We start from the raw sequence: 13,983 nt of genomic DNA, 5'->3' as shown, positions 1-13,983 counted from the left end.
TCCCTCATGAATTTTTCATTTCAGGCAAAGAGCTCTTATCTCTCACTGGGGCTGCTTCAGGAGCCTGCCTTCCCATCAGCTGGAGACGGAGCAGATGAAGGCTTGCATTAAGGCCAAAATTATCTGTCCCCTGAGAGAGAAATGACACTCTATGCCCTTAAAGGACACCTCTGCCCACATTTTACTGTGGACCTCTGCAGACCGTAAGGCTGCTGGGTTTTAGGACATTTTGTTGAGGACTGAGAGAGAAAAAGGCTTCCAGAGCAGCTGTGGTCTTGGCCAATGCATTGGCTCTTGTCTGGTGCCAATTACTGGATGTGAAGGGGGCTCCAAAGCAGGAAGGGGGAGGGGGAGTGATGAGGAGGTGTGGCCTCTCACCACACAGAATCCCAGGAGTTCAGGTGTCTAGGGGAAATTCTGAGGGGTGGGTGCCTCCTCTCCCTGACCCCATCCCCAAGCTAGAGTGAGTGAGGCCCCCAGATGACTTTGTGGGAGGGGATATGCTGCACTCACTTGAAAGCCAGATTCAGAACTTCTGCCTCAGTGACAGGTCCTTTCTGGGCCTACAAAGACATCTCCCCTGGGCCTATCTTCCCAAGATGGACCTGGATCTGGACCTGGGTCCAAGGGGTGATTATTTTGGGAGGTAAAGGGTACTGTTGGAGGAAGCCTGGATGTTCAGGTGTGAGTATCCTTGTGTTATTTGGGGTTCCTTATAGTCTGGGACAAGTAGAGTAGGATAGGGATGGGAGAGGAAGGATCAGTGATATGGATCTCCAAGAAGACTGAAAAATCGAAAAACCAAACCAAACCAACCAAACAGAAACTCATTTGGAACTAGGTCTCAACATTCTCTCTCTCTCTCTCTCTCTCTCTCTCTCTCTCTCTCTCTCTCTCTCTCTCTCTCTCTCTCTGTGTGTGTTGAGGGGGGGGAGAGGTTATATCCAGTGTCTCACTCTGTACAGCCCATGCTGATCTGAAACTCATGACCATCCTGCCTTAACACCACAGATATGTCACCACACTGAGCTCAGCATAGTTGGTCGCGGGAGTATGCATGTCATAATGGAAGGATGGGCTCTCTTCACCTAGCAGCCGATTGTCTTAATTGATAACAAACACCTGTAGACACGGAATCCTTGAGTCTTTATTTGCGTTTTTGTTCATGGCTTGACCATTGTCCTAGTAGCACTTGGAAGTGAGGGAGCCCATGATGTGGGATTCCTGGTGGATAGGAGAGAGGACCGAGAACCGCAGGGAACAACTCGGGACGGATAAACAACGTTTTAAATTTATGGTGCCTTCAGAATATACTACTGTTGTTGATTTTATTGTTGTTTTTTTCACTCCGCTTTTAGGATAGTCTACTGGGAAACTTCCCTCTGTTTTCCCAGCAGAGCAGCAGGGAGGTTGGAGAGTGAGCAGCGCCACCCTGAGGCCAGGGAGGCAATGGCGTCAGGAACGGAAGCCTGCCGCTTAGGTCGAGCAGCTGCGCGATCACATGGCCCCGGCTACATTTAGAGGTCTATTTTTTAGTCTTCATGCAAAAAATATATTTTCGTTACAGATGCTTCTAAACAAAATGTCAGCTGCTAGCTAACGGCGATGACCAATCCCCAGAGCCCCTTCAGAGTCCGGCCCCCAACTTCCCAGCAGCCCCAAGGGTAACCAGCCTCCATCCCGACCCACTCCTGTCCCTCTCAATAATTTAGAGATGGGAATTAACTCTGAGCAGCTAAGGAGAACTGACCTGAGGAGTGTGGGGGGTGAGGGTGGGGGCGGAGGGGACAGCTCTAGGGTAGAACTGACTTTATTGTTATTTTACTTTTAACTAATAAATAATTAATTAGAGACAGGGTCTCATGTACTCCAGGTTGGCCTCAAAGTTGCTGTGTGGATGAAGATGAACTTGGACTCCTGATCCTCTTTCCTCTACTTCCCAAGTGCTGATGTAATGGATTCTGTCACCATGCTTACCTTACATGTAATGTTATTTTAAATTGTATCTCTTACATATAGGATTTATAGAGTTGAAAAAATTTAATGTCTACTTTCTTTATTTCCTGGCATTGTCCACATGTTATTAATTCTGGTGGATGGGAAGATTGTTCTCACTCCCATTTTACAGACAAGGAAACTGAGGCCTAGGAAGGAAAATAACTTACTCTGGGTCACTCAGCAGTAAGGCACACTGGTGGACTCATAGCTCTGTTCAGTCTTGGGAGATGGGGGACATTAAGTATTCAAGTTCCTGCCAAAGTCTGTTTTATTTTGTTTTGTTTTTTGAGACAGGGTTTCTCTGTATAGCCCTGGCTGTCCTGGAACTCGCTCTGTAGACCAGGCTGGCCTCGAACTCAAGATCTACCTGCTTCTGCCTCCCAAAGTGCTGGGACTATAAGCCTGTCAGAAGAGGGTGTCAGATCTTGAAGCGGAGTGCTGGGAAGCAGCCTGGGGTCCTCTGGAAGAGCAGCCAGTGCTCTTAATCACTGAACTGTATGACCAACCTCTTGCTATTATTAATAGGATCCCAATAGACATTCTAAAAATAAGTTATCAGAAACCAGTGCTTTCCTTTTGTGAGCTGAATTCCTAAAAGCAGGATTGGTAGGTTGAACAGTAGGTGTATTAGCCCTGGGCAGAAACTGCCAGCCACAGAGTGACTGAGCACACCCCACACTAATGGAACTCTCAATACAAATAATGGCGATGTTCAAAAATAGTGTGGAACGATGTTTATCGGAAGCTGTTCAGAAAAGAGACGTGTTCTAAAACAGCAGAAATGCTTTTGCTTTTTAAATAAAAATGTCTATGTAGAATAAAAGACAGATGGGGTGACCATCCGGATGTTAGCAGTGGCTGTTTCAGATTGAGGGGGTTACAGGTGACCTATTTCCCCTGGATTTTATCATATCTATTCTCTCTCTCTCCCCCCAGGTGTGTGTGTGTGTGTGTGTGTGTGTGTGTGTGTGTGTGTGTGTGATATGCATGCATTCGGAGGTGAGCTTTCCCCCATGGGTCTCTGTGGGTCTCAGGGATTGGCCTCAGACAGCCATGCTTGCCTGACACACCTTTTCACCCACTGTGTCATCTCACTGTCCCGACTTTATTTTCATGTTTGCCTCATCTGTATTTTCTACAGGGTCATACACGGCTCATGTTCAAGTGTTAGGTTCTCTGGGGCTGCGTAAATGGACAACTGCTCAGACGTGTCACCTGTCAGGGATGGGGCAAGGATGCCAGGCATCAGGGAGTCTGGAGTCTAAGTCAAAAGAATGGTCTGTGGAGCATTGGGATGAACAGCAGACCCTTCAAAGACAGTGGGGACGGGCTGGCTCTAACAGGGCCCCAGCGTATCTGCACGCATTCCTTCTCTTGCTGCGGCAAGCCTTTGTGCATTCTCCTGGCCGCTCACACTGTGCCCATGTGTCCGGGTAGCGCCTTCCTTGTCTGATCCTCTTTGCTTCTGACTCTGCCGATAACCTGTAAACCCTTCTTTGAGAGTCTCGAACTCTCTTCATCTCCTTCCCAACTCTGATCAAACAAACAAACAAACAAACACTGGACACCCACTCTCAGGAGCAGCTGTTGTGCAGAACTAGAATATCAGATGATGTCAGTGACGACTGGCCAGCCTGCAGAGGGCTACCATTGACTCTGGTGAAGATCCCTGTCGCAGTCTGCCATGACCAGGGGTTTGGGACTCTGCTACCTGCCAGTCAGTACCTTCATGACTTTGCTGTCAGCCGTCAGACAGCCCTGTAGACAGGGTAGCTTCAACAAAAGCTCTCTAAGGGCTCATGGTTCTGGAGGCCAGCAGTCTTAGCATCAAAAGGGTTGATCCTTTTTAGAGATGTGAAACACCCTCACCCCGGCCCCCAGCTCTGGCTGGTTTGCTGGTTCTGCAGAGCTCCTTGGATTATAGAAGCATCATCCCCAGACCTCGCCTCTGCCCGCTACTTCCCATGGCCACCTTCCAGTGTATGCATCCAAAGTCCCCCTTTCGCTGCAGACACTAGGCATAATGGATCAAAGGATTAGGAGACATTTACATCAAACACTACTGCTCCAGCCACTGTGAAATCCTGAGACCTGTCTGCCTGCTGATTTGGTAATGACTGAGAACTTATCACCATCTTCTGCAAGCTGAATACTCAACTGTGTAATTGCAAGTGTGTGTGTGTGTCTCAGTGGACAGCTATTTTTATTATTATTAAATACAATGGAAACCAGCCTTATGATTTCTCAGACTTGTGTGGGACGCCATTCAGGAAGATGTCAGCCCGTGGCATCGCAGACCCACATGGAGTCATGTTCTAGTGTTCTCAGCTCTCTCTCATCTTGGAGGTAGGTTGTGGCCATGAGTAGTTTGACTGAAGGATGCTGGGTAAATCTGTTTCCATCCTCTGGTCTGAGAGATCGGCCTCCATGTATGGCCTTGCTCCCAAGGGAACCCGAATTCCAAATTCCTAGCAACTGATTTGCACATAACTTTCCGTCCAGACTTTCATGGCCACTGGAATGTGTTCTCTCACAGCTGGGTCTTAAGATGCTTTCCCACGGTCCTGGTCCTTGCAGTGCTCCTTGCCCTGGCCTCTGCTGCATTCCCAGTCTTTACCTGCTGTGGCTTCTACTCTGAGGACAGGAGTCCTCCATCTTTCTTGTGACAAAATAATCTTCCAAGGTGGTGACAAGGTGACCAAGGTTTAATTGACAAAAGCAATTTAAGGAAGGAAGGCAGACTTGTTTTGACTCCCAATTTGAAAGTATCAGGGTTGTCATCTTGGTGGTGCAGGTGTACGCGGGGTGCATGTGTGAGGTGCCTGGTCACAGCGTGTCCTCAGCCGGGAAGCAGAGAGATGGGGCAGGTGCACTGCTCACTTTCTCTATGGAATGCTGCCTCCTACACTTCAGTGGGCCTTCTGCCTCACTTAACCCAACCTACAGACTGCCCCACAGACAGGCCCAGGGGTTTGTCCTCTGGCCACGATCCTCAGTCTTGTCTGTTTGTCAGCAAAATTAACCATTAAGTTCTCTCCCTGCCTCCTGAGGCCCTGGGGTGCTTGGGGCTGGATTACAGGGCCTGTCATGCTTTAGTTGGGTTTCAGAAAATTGTGTAGTGACATTTTCAACTTCTTATAGGAATATACAGGCACTGTCCTCGTGTTCAGGAAGAACACGAAGTACATGTAGCATTTATGAACCACCTACTATGTGCCAGTCTCTGAAGCAGTGTTTTCTCACATATGCTTTAGAAATGTGTCCCCTAGCACCCACACCAGGACCTGGCACACAGTAGTTGTCCCTCAGCCTCCTGGCCATTTGTATTCTCCCAAGCTCCTGAACCTATGCTTGTTACTGAAGGTGGTTTTTGTCTTTCTCCGGGGCTCAGGGAACTGGGCAGGTGACAGGATTATTAGCCTCACAGAGTAGTCATCTGGCATCTGAAAGAAAGCCAGCCTTCTCCTCAGCACCTCTCACCTAACAGATGGGACTTAGTGAGTTTGCTGACTCCCCTGCTCCAACATGGAAGGGAACAGATTGGATCCCCAGCACGCACCGTGTGAGAACATGAGCGGCCGGTAAGATGTCCCCACCCACAAATTCAGGTGTCATGGGGGAATGGCTTTGTTCTTACAAACCAGCTCATCTGCAAGACTAGGGGACATTAACCCCAATGCCTGGGGGTGTGTTCTGTGGGCCTCCCCTTCCAGCCCCGTGCTTGTACTCTGGTTGTTGAATCTTGTCAGTGCCAGGCTGTTTTATCTTGACCCACATGTTCACACGGCTCCTGCGGAGAATCCGTAATCCCTGCCCCACAGTGCCCCTCCCAAAGCCTCTGCAAGTTCCAGTGAAGGGCCCCACCCTGACCCAGCCTGTCTGCTGCCATCTGTCTTCCCACCAAGTCATATGTGTGACTCTTGGAGACCCTGAGGGAGCTAGGCCATGTCTGTTCTAGGACTCATAGCCTCTCCGTGCTCCCAGCTCCAGAGGAGTGTGTGGACACTCTGCTCAGGATCTGCTCTACTCTAATTCCCTGTGTATGCTCAGGAAGCTCTCACCAACTCGAGACCATGAGCCATACCTAAGGAAACATAACCCAGGAACATGGCTAACATTCTGTGGGCAACTCTTACCTTCTTCACAGTCACAGCCCTGCTCAAAGACAGCGAGCACCGGGCCCCACTTCCAGTCTGGAGGAATAGAAAAGAGAAAAATGCCAGGAGGAGGGAAACTCATAAATGAACATCAAAATATTTAGCTGTGTGGACGTCCCTCACAGGCTGCCTTCAATCCCGGCTCCTCTGCCAACTGCAAACTCACCTGATCAGGGTCCCAGGAAGAGCTAGGCCAGGGTGGGCTGCCACCTTCTGAGGGACTCCATGCTGACCATTGTGCCATCTGTCCTCTCGATGGTCATGCTCTTGTTCTTCCTGTTCATGCAATGGAGCTCAAAGTGACCAGAGGACTGTGCACCCAGGGGGTTCTCAGTGATGGCTGTAGACTTAAGTTCTTGGTGATAGTGCTGTATAGCAGGGTTTCGCTGGCAGGAGAGGAGCACCAGGAAGTCTTTAGGAAGGAGGTGGCATTGGGTGCTAAGGTTTAGATCGGTGAGTGGCAGGAGAGGTAGGCAGCAAAGAGGGTACAGTCAAGAGCTGAGCTCCAAAGGCAGAAACTGCTTGTCACTTCTATTGTTTTATCTAGTGCTGGGGGTGGAACCTGGGGCCGGTGTGTGAGAGACATGCATGCTACCACTGAGCTGCATTCACGGTCCCTGCAGCTTTTCAGGTTCAAGCCTAAGTGTTGCCTTAGTGCTGATGTCTGAGGAAGCCGTGTAAATAGAGGACTGAAGTACCATGGAAGAGGCAGCCTGACGTCCTCAGTACCAGAGTGGTCGGGTAGACCCAGAAGCCATAATGGCAGGGCACACCTCCTGCTCGTTGTTCTGTTTAGCACAGGCAGGTCCCTCGGCAGGTCCCAGCCTCTCTGACCTCCTCAGCTGCAGCATGGAAATGATAGTGTCCGAGTGGGCTTCACGTGGCGAGACTGAGCTAATATGTGTGGACAGGAACCTGGAAGGAGCCTGGCTGCAGAAGAAGCTGGGAGGGAGAATGTCAAGGGCACAAAAGGCACATAGAATAAAAAAGTGGAGGCAGATGACAGAGGTAAGAAGCCAGCACTCAGTACTCATCTCTTGTGGACTTACTCCCGTTAGCTCTGTTCCCAACAGGGTACCAATGGGGTATTAGAAAGAAGATGCCCCCACCACTGTTCTGTTCTTCAGCTCATCTGTTCTCCTGTTCCCTCCCTCCCTCCCTCTCTCTCTCCCCTCCTGTTCCTCTCTCTCCCCTCTCCCCTCTCCCCTCTCCCCTCTCCCCTCTCCCCTCTCCCCTCTCCCCTCTCCCCTCTCCCCTCTCCCCTCTCCCCTCTCCCCTCTCCCCTCTCCCCTCTCCCCTCTCCCCTCTCCCCTCTCCCCTCTCCCCTCTCCCCTCTCCCCTCTCCCCTCTCCCCTCTCCCCTCTCCCCTCTCCCCTCTCCCCTCTCCTCTCTCTCTCTCTCTCTTTCACAGTGCTGCCTCCCCAGAAGTGTGTGCCTTCCCTCTCCCCTCTCCCCTCTCCCCTCTCCCCTCTCCCCTCCCCCCCCCTCTCTCTCTCACAGTGCTGCCTCCCCAGAAGTGTGCTGGGAACTCAGTTACTGTGCTACACAGGCTCCACACTGCTAGAGGGAGAAGATATCCCATCTGAGGACCTCTGAGCCTCCAGACAATAGCTGGTATCAACACCCAGGTGCAGAGGACACCATCTGGGGCTTGGGTTCCCAGCCACAGTGGCGCAATGCCAGCTGATGCCAAGGGCAATGGAATGTAGCTGTCTCTGCTGAACCCTGTTCCTGTCGCAGGGTCATGAGCAAATGTAAGGGCTACAACTTCTCGAAGGTAAGTTTCAGGGTGGTCTGCAGTGGGACAGAGGGGCTGCGTTTCCTTCTGAGTTTTGACTTGAATTCTGCCTTGCTACAATTATTTGTTGATGTGTTGGTTGCTTGAGATGGGTTTTTTGTATGTATCACAGGCTGGTCTTAAAACTCCCTGTGCATCTGAGGATGGCCTTGAACTTCTGACTCTCCTGCTTCCACCTCTGGAACGCTGGGATCATAGGCATGCACTACCATGCCTGGTTTATGCAGCACTGGGACTTGAACTCAGGGTCCTGTGAACTCTTCCAACTGAGCTACATCCTTAGCCCCTATTTATTTATTTATTTTATTACACTGTTACTTCTGCTCTGGCTCCTAGCTCTAGGAAGGAATAATTATTCTCTTATTTATGATCTAGCAGTGCTTTATATAAACTCCTGGTAGAGAATATAAAAATCTACAATATGTGTCACTATGTGCTTGAGCCTCTCCTAGTAGGTTGTTGTTGTTTTTAAACAAGAAAGATTCCCCCCTACTTTTAAAATTAAAAATAAATTTTTTATACAGTATATTCTGATTATGGTTCTCCTTCCCCAATTCCTCCCAGATCCATCCCACCTTCCTTCCTACCCAAATCCACACCTTTTCCTGTCTTTCTCTTGTTAGAAAACAAACAGGCATCTAAAATAATAAGATAAAATAAAAGGAAACAGACTATAATAGGAAAAAAACTAATGAAAGAAAAAGAACCAAAGAAAAAGTGCGAGGAACACGTATAGATCAGAGACACACACATTCACACGTACAGAAGTCCCATAAAAACCCAAACTTGGAAACCATAATCTTACCTACATCAACCACAGGGCAGAGGTGCCAGTGTAGCTCAGCACAGAGCACTTGCCTAGCACATGAATAGCTCTGGACTCAGCCAACAGAGACAAGTAGAGAAAGAAATGAAATAAAATGAAAAAATAAAAACTGTGATTTTTCTCAATGTGAAAAAAGTTCCCCTGGGCTCCCAGCAGGGGGCAGACTACTGGTTTACCAGACATTCATCTCCTTTAAAAGACTTAAAATGTGTCTTAGGACACAGATGTTAAAAATAAACTTGAGCGAGGCCCAACAACTGAGGCAATCAGAGGCTGCTGGGACAACACTTGACAGCGCCCTGCAAGCAAGCATTCATTAAGATGATCTCACCAACAATGCAGGTGTCGCCTCACTGATGCCAGCTTGACACCGCACTGCTGCTTTTGGGGGGCGGTGATTTATATCCTTCCACATCAATGCTGACTACAGCACAATATTTACTAAGTATCTATCTATATCTATGTATCTATCTTGCTATCTGTCTGTCTGTCTATCTATCTATATCCATCATCTATCTATCTGTCTATCTATCTATCTATCTATCTATCTATCTATCTATCTATCTATCTACCTACCTACCTACCTATCTATCTATCTATCTATCTATCTATCTATCTATCTATCTATCTATCTAATCATCCATCTGTCTGTCTGTCTGTCTGTCTGTCTGTCTGTCTGTCTACCTATTTATCTACTGTGAGCAAGCATGAGTGTAGAGTTCTCTCTCTTCACCACATGGATTCCTGAGGTTGAACTCAGACCCTCAGGCTGGGCATTTGGCAGCAAGTGCTTTTCCCCACAGAGCAATCTTGCCCAGCCCGTAGTCAGTCTTCTAAAAGACATTTTCAACAGCAAATGTGGGAGTGCTGTAGGCGTCAGCATTTTGGTTCAGCTTTGTTGGGTTAAGCTATAGAGCATCAAAGTCACTTTTGAAACCCAGCTCTCCTAGTGGCACCCCATAGTCAGCCAGCCTAACTGAGAGGGTCTAATGATTTGCATTTCTGACAAGTTCTCCTGGGGGTGTTGATAGGTGGTCCAGCTAGCCTGTGTGAATCCTGGTGTTGACCTCCGGTGTCCTCCCTGTTTCCCATCTGGACAGGGTGAGACTAAGGAGGGGCCTTGTGACAAGAGGTGTCAGGCTGATAGAAACTCATTCACTTATTGATCTTTGCAAAGCATGATGGGCTTCCATCAGCACTAAAGCCAATAGCCAGTGTGCTGGCTAGTTTTTATGCCAATATGACACAATCTAGAGGAGTGATTCTCAACCTTCCTAATGCTGTGGCCCTTTAATACAGTTCCTCATGTTGTGTTGACCCCCCCAGCCATAAAATTATTTTCATTGCTCCCTCATAACTATAGTTTTGCTACTGTTATGGATCATAATGTAAATATCGGACATATGGGATATCTCATATGTGACCCTGTGAAAGGTTTGTTCAACTATGGAAGGGATTGTGGCCCACAGGTTGAGAACCACTGACCTAGCGTCATCAGAGAGGAGGGAACCTCAATTGAGAAAATGGTTCCATGTGATTGGGTAATAGGCAAGACTGTGGGGAATTTTCTTAATTAGTGATTGATACAGGAGGGCCCAGCCCATTGTGGGTAGTGCCACCCCTGGGCTGGTGGTCCTGGGTTGTATAAAAAACAAACAAACAAACAAACAAACAAACAGGCTGAGCAAGCCACAAGGAGCAAACCAGTAAGCAGCATTCCACTGCCTCTCATCCACCCCTGTGTCTAGGCTTCTGTCTTGTGTCCCTGCCCTGGCTTTCCTCAGTGACGGAGTGTGACCTAAGAATTATAAACTGAAACAAGCCCTTTTCTCCCCTTTTGGTCGTGGTGCCTTATCATGGCAATACAAAGGCAGTGAGATTCCCATAGGGAATAAACACTGGAGGCTTTGCTAACGTCTGGCAGGCGTGGGGTTTAACCTAGTGCATCCTTTTGAGGGCTGTGGTCAGACCCCAGTTGAAGGCTGTGCGACTCAAGCAGTTAACAGCACTGGTTGTCTTCCCCTCCTCCGCCTCATTTGGTGTAGGGAAAGAGTGAGTGGAGACACACAAATGGGAGTCAATCATATTCTCCAACATCATTGGTCCCTGAACTACCCCTCTCTTGTTTTAGTTAGTCAATTATTCCTTGTATTAATCAGAGTAGGCTAGTGTTGTGCCGCAGTAACAAACAGTCTCCAATCCCAGGATATTAAAACAAGACTTTGTCTCCAAAATTGCATGTCTGAATATAGGATTAGCAGGAAGGGGACTGGGGGAGGGCCTTTTGTGTCCACTCAGGGGTACAAGTTGGCAGAAGTTGCTCCTTAATTCTTGTCTTCATGACTGTCAGGAGTCGCAGACCAAAGCCTTGGACAAATTAAATGCTCTGGTCTGTAGTAAGCACTTCCTTACAAAAACCACTGGTTGACAAAGTGAATTCCACCCACAACTCTAATGCCATGTTCTATCCCAATGTAGAGGAAGTCAGAGAAGTGTTATCACCCCCCACCCCCATCTCCGCCATGGGCTTAAGAGGGAGACTCAACAGCAAGTGAGCCTTAGAAGACTCCCGACTTTGCTTTCATCTCCCTCCGTCACCCCAGGCTTCTTCTCTCCCTCTCTGAAACAACCGTTCTCAACTGTTTGATGGGCAACCTGGCATTGGCATATGTTCTTGCCCCATGTGCGGTGTCTTATGGGCATGTGCTATTGATTTTTGTGGATGCACTCTGCTTTAGCCCTCACTGAATGCCTCCCCCTGCCCCCAATGCTATGCTTTTAGTAACTATCCATGCTTCCAAGTGTGCATCAAATCTGTTGCTTCTGGCTGTCTGGTGGATCACGTTTATTTACCATCTTCCACAGTGATGGGGAGCCAGATTGCTTCTCTTTAACACATTGTTCACTCTCCTGCGTGTATGTACACAGAAATATAAAAGAGTATTTGAAAAAGGAATACAGGGCTAGAACTTCAGGGTTCTGGGACATGGATATTGTTACAGTTTGACTCTGAAATATCTTGCAGGAAGAGTGTTATGGATGCTTGGTCCTCAGACTGTGGAGTTAGTTTAAAGGCTGTGGAGCTTGTAGGAAGTGTGATCTTGCAGAAGTAGGTGACTTAGGGGCAAGACTTTGAAGATTGTATCTGCTCTGACTCAGGCCTGATCTCTCTGTTTGGCCTGCCTCGAGGTGAGCAAGCTGCTACCGTGTGCTTCCCCTGTCCCGTGCTCCCGCTGCCCTGGAATTGATCCACCAAGAAATACTGACTTTGGACCTGTAAGCCAAAATAAAGCTTTCTTTCCCGGAGTTGCTTCTATCAGGTATTTTGTTACAGCAGACAAGACAACTAATGAATACAGATAGTATTCAACGGAGAACTAGCGTACAATCAATCCCCCTACCTCCCAAGTTAGCCTGCACTCCCGCCAACAGATAATCAAGCCCCATCCCCCTGCCACATCCCTGTCAACCCTACAGCACCCAGAGTTCTAATTTTTGTTCTTCGGACTTAAAAACAAAACAAATCAAGCAACTACTTCTTTCCCCCACCCCTTCCCTCACCCCTTCCTCCTCCCTTGTCCCTTGCCATGTCCTCTCCTGTCCCCTCCCACTCCTCCTCTTTTGTCCCCTCCCACTCTTCCTTCTTCAGGTTGCACTTCACAGCCTAGGCTGTCCTAGAACTCACTATCCTCCTGCCTCAGCCTAGGATCAGAGATTTGCACCATCTTCAATCTCATTGTCTCCTCTGGTGTGTGTGTGAGTGTGTGTGTGTGTGTGTGTTATCTGTGTGTGTGTGTGTGTGTATATGTGTTTGTATGTGTGTGATATATATTATTGCTTTTACAGGAACCCCTCCAGTGTCTACTACATTTGAACATGACTTTTAAATGTTTACTAGCACAGTTTTAACTTCAGAGAAAGACAGGTGAACAACCAGTCCGGTGTCTCTCTCAAGTTGCTACATGTTAGTTTTCCCATGCTTAGCTTAGCTTAGAAGGAAGTCCTATGTCTTTGAGACTTGCCTTGACTCTATTACATTGCATTTGTGTTTCCACAGTCACCTATGATACTTTATAACGTTCTCCATGATGTTGCTCACTGAGGCAAAACCTGTATGTGCACGTTATCGACTCTATCCACTCATTAGTCTGTGGGCCGTCCTTCAGCGTGTTGCCTAGGGAATACTTCCCATTGGCAGTGCCTACTCCACAGAGGAGAGGCTGCTGCTCATGCCTGGTTCCATTTCCCTGCGACTTCCAGCCAACCCCAGACAGCTGAAGTGAGGAGACGCCACAATGTGCTGACTGGAGATTGCAGAAGACCATGGCTTTCAGACAAAGCAACCAAGCAGAACAAGCAGGGCCATCTCCAGAAGGTGCAAGCCAGCGACACTGCACTCTGCAAGCCAGCGACACTGCACTCTGCAAGTCTGCCTTGTTTTTTTTTTTTTTTTGGTTTTTTTTTTTTTTTTTTTTTGGTTTTTCGAGACAGGGTTTCTCTGTATAGCCCTGGCTGTCCTGGAACTCACTTTGTAGACCAGGCTGGCCTCGAACTCAGAAATCCGCCTGCCTCTGCCTCCTGAGTGCTGGGATTAAAGGCGTGCGCCACCACGCCCGGCTAAGTCTGCCTTGTTTTATTTAGTTGGTTTGTCTTGATAAAGACGCAAAGAGGTCAGTGGGGTTTAATTCGCTGTGCTGCCCGTTTTAAATCCAAGAATCTAGAACTGATGACAAGGAGGGCCAGGCCTGCCTCTCCCATCTACCTGTCTGGAAAAAGAAAGGAACCTCCAAGTTGGTGATAGGGGATGCAGGGGTGTGACAGTGCAGTCTAGAGTAGAACCCAAGCCAGCTCTAAGTGTCCTGAAAGTTGTCAAGTGCACTTTAATCACTGTGTCATTTTTAAATGTTAAGGTCATTTTAGTTATTGGAATGGTGTAAAATATGTAATAGTATAACATATACTTTTCTTTTAATTTGAAAGAAAGAAGAAACACTTTTTTTTTTTTTTGACAGGGTTTCTCTGTATAGCCTTGGCTGTCCTGGAACTCACTCTGTAGACCAGGCTGGCCTCAAACTCAGAAATCCACCTGCCTCTGCCTCCCAGGTGCTGGGATTAAAGGCGTGTGCCACCATACCCAGCACTTTCTTATTTTTAATTCTCCTGTGTTTTCACTTACTATTTTATCTGAAATGTAGGTATTCAGC

The 13,983-nt window shown here is 48.1% G+C and overlaps 1 long non-coding RNA gene across 2 annotated transcripts; it reads left to right on the top strand.

Moving 5' to 3' along the window:
* Positions 1-353: 353 nt before the first annotated feature.
* Gm39040 lies at positions 354-4,103 on the top strand. 2 transcript variants are annotated; one of them, XR_882241.2, is made up of 3 exons: positions 354-1,523; positions 1,874-1,984; positions 3,140-4,103. It is a non-coding gene; the product is annotated as a predicted gene, 39040 (long non-coding RNA). The 2 variants fall into 2 exon arrangements; XR_882242.2 differs by lacking the exon at positions 3,140-4,103 and having other exon boundaries at positions 354-1,297; positions 1,398-1,523; positions 1,874-2,155.
* Positions 4,104-13,983: the final 9,880 nt, after the last annotated feature.

The sequence above is a fragment of the Mus musculus genome, chromosome 7, assembly GCF_000001635.26.
Source record: "Mus musculus strain C57BL/6J chromosome 7, GRCm38.p6 C57BL/6J".
In the NCBI taxonomy this organism is placed as follows: domain Eukaryota; kingdom Metazoa; phylum Chordata; class Mammalia; order Rodentia; family Muridae; genus Mus; species Mus musculus.
The sequence above is the reverse complement of the archived record's forward strand: the minus strand, read 5'-3'. Positions and strand labels throughout refer to the sequence as shown.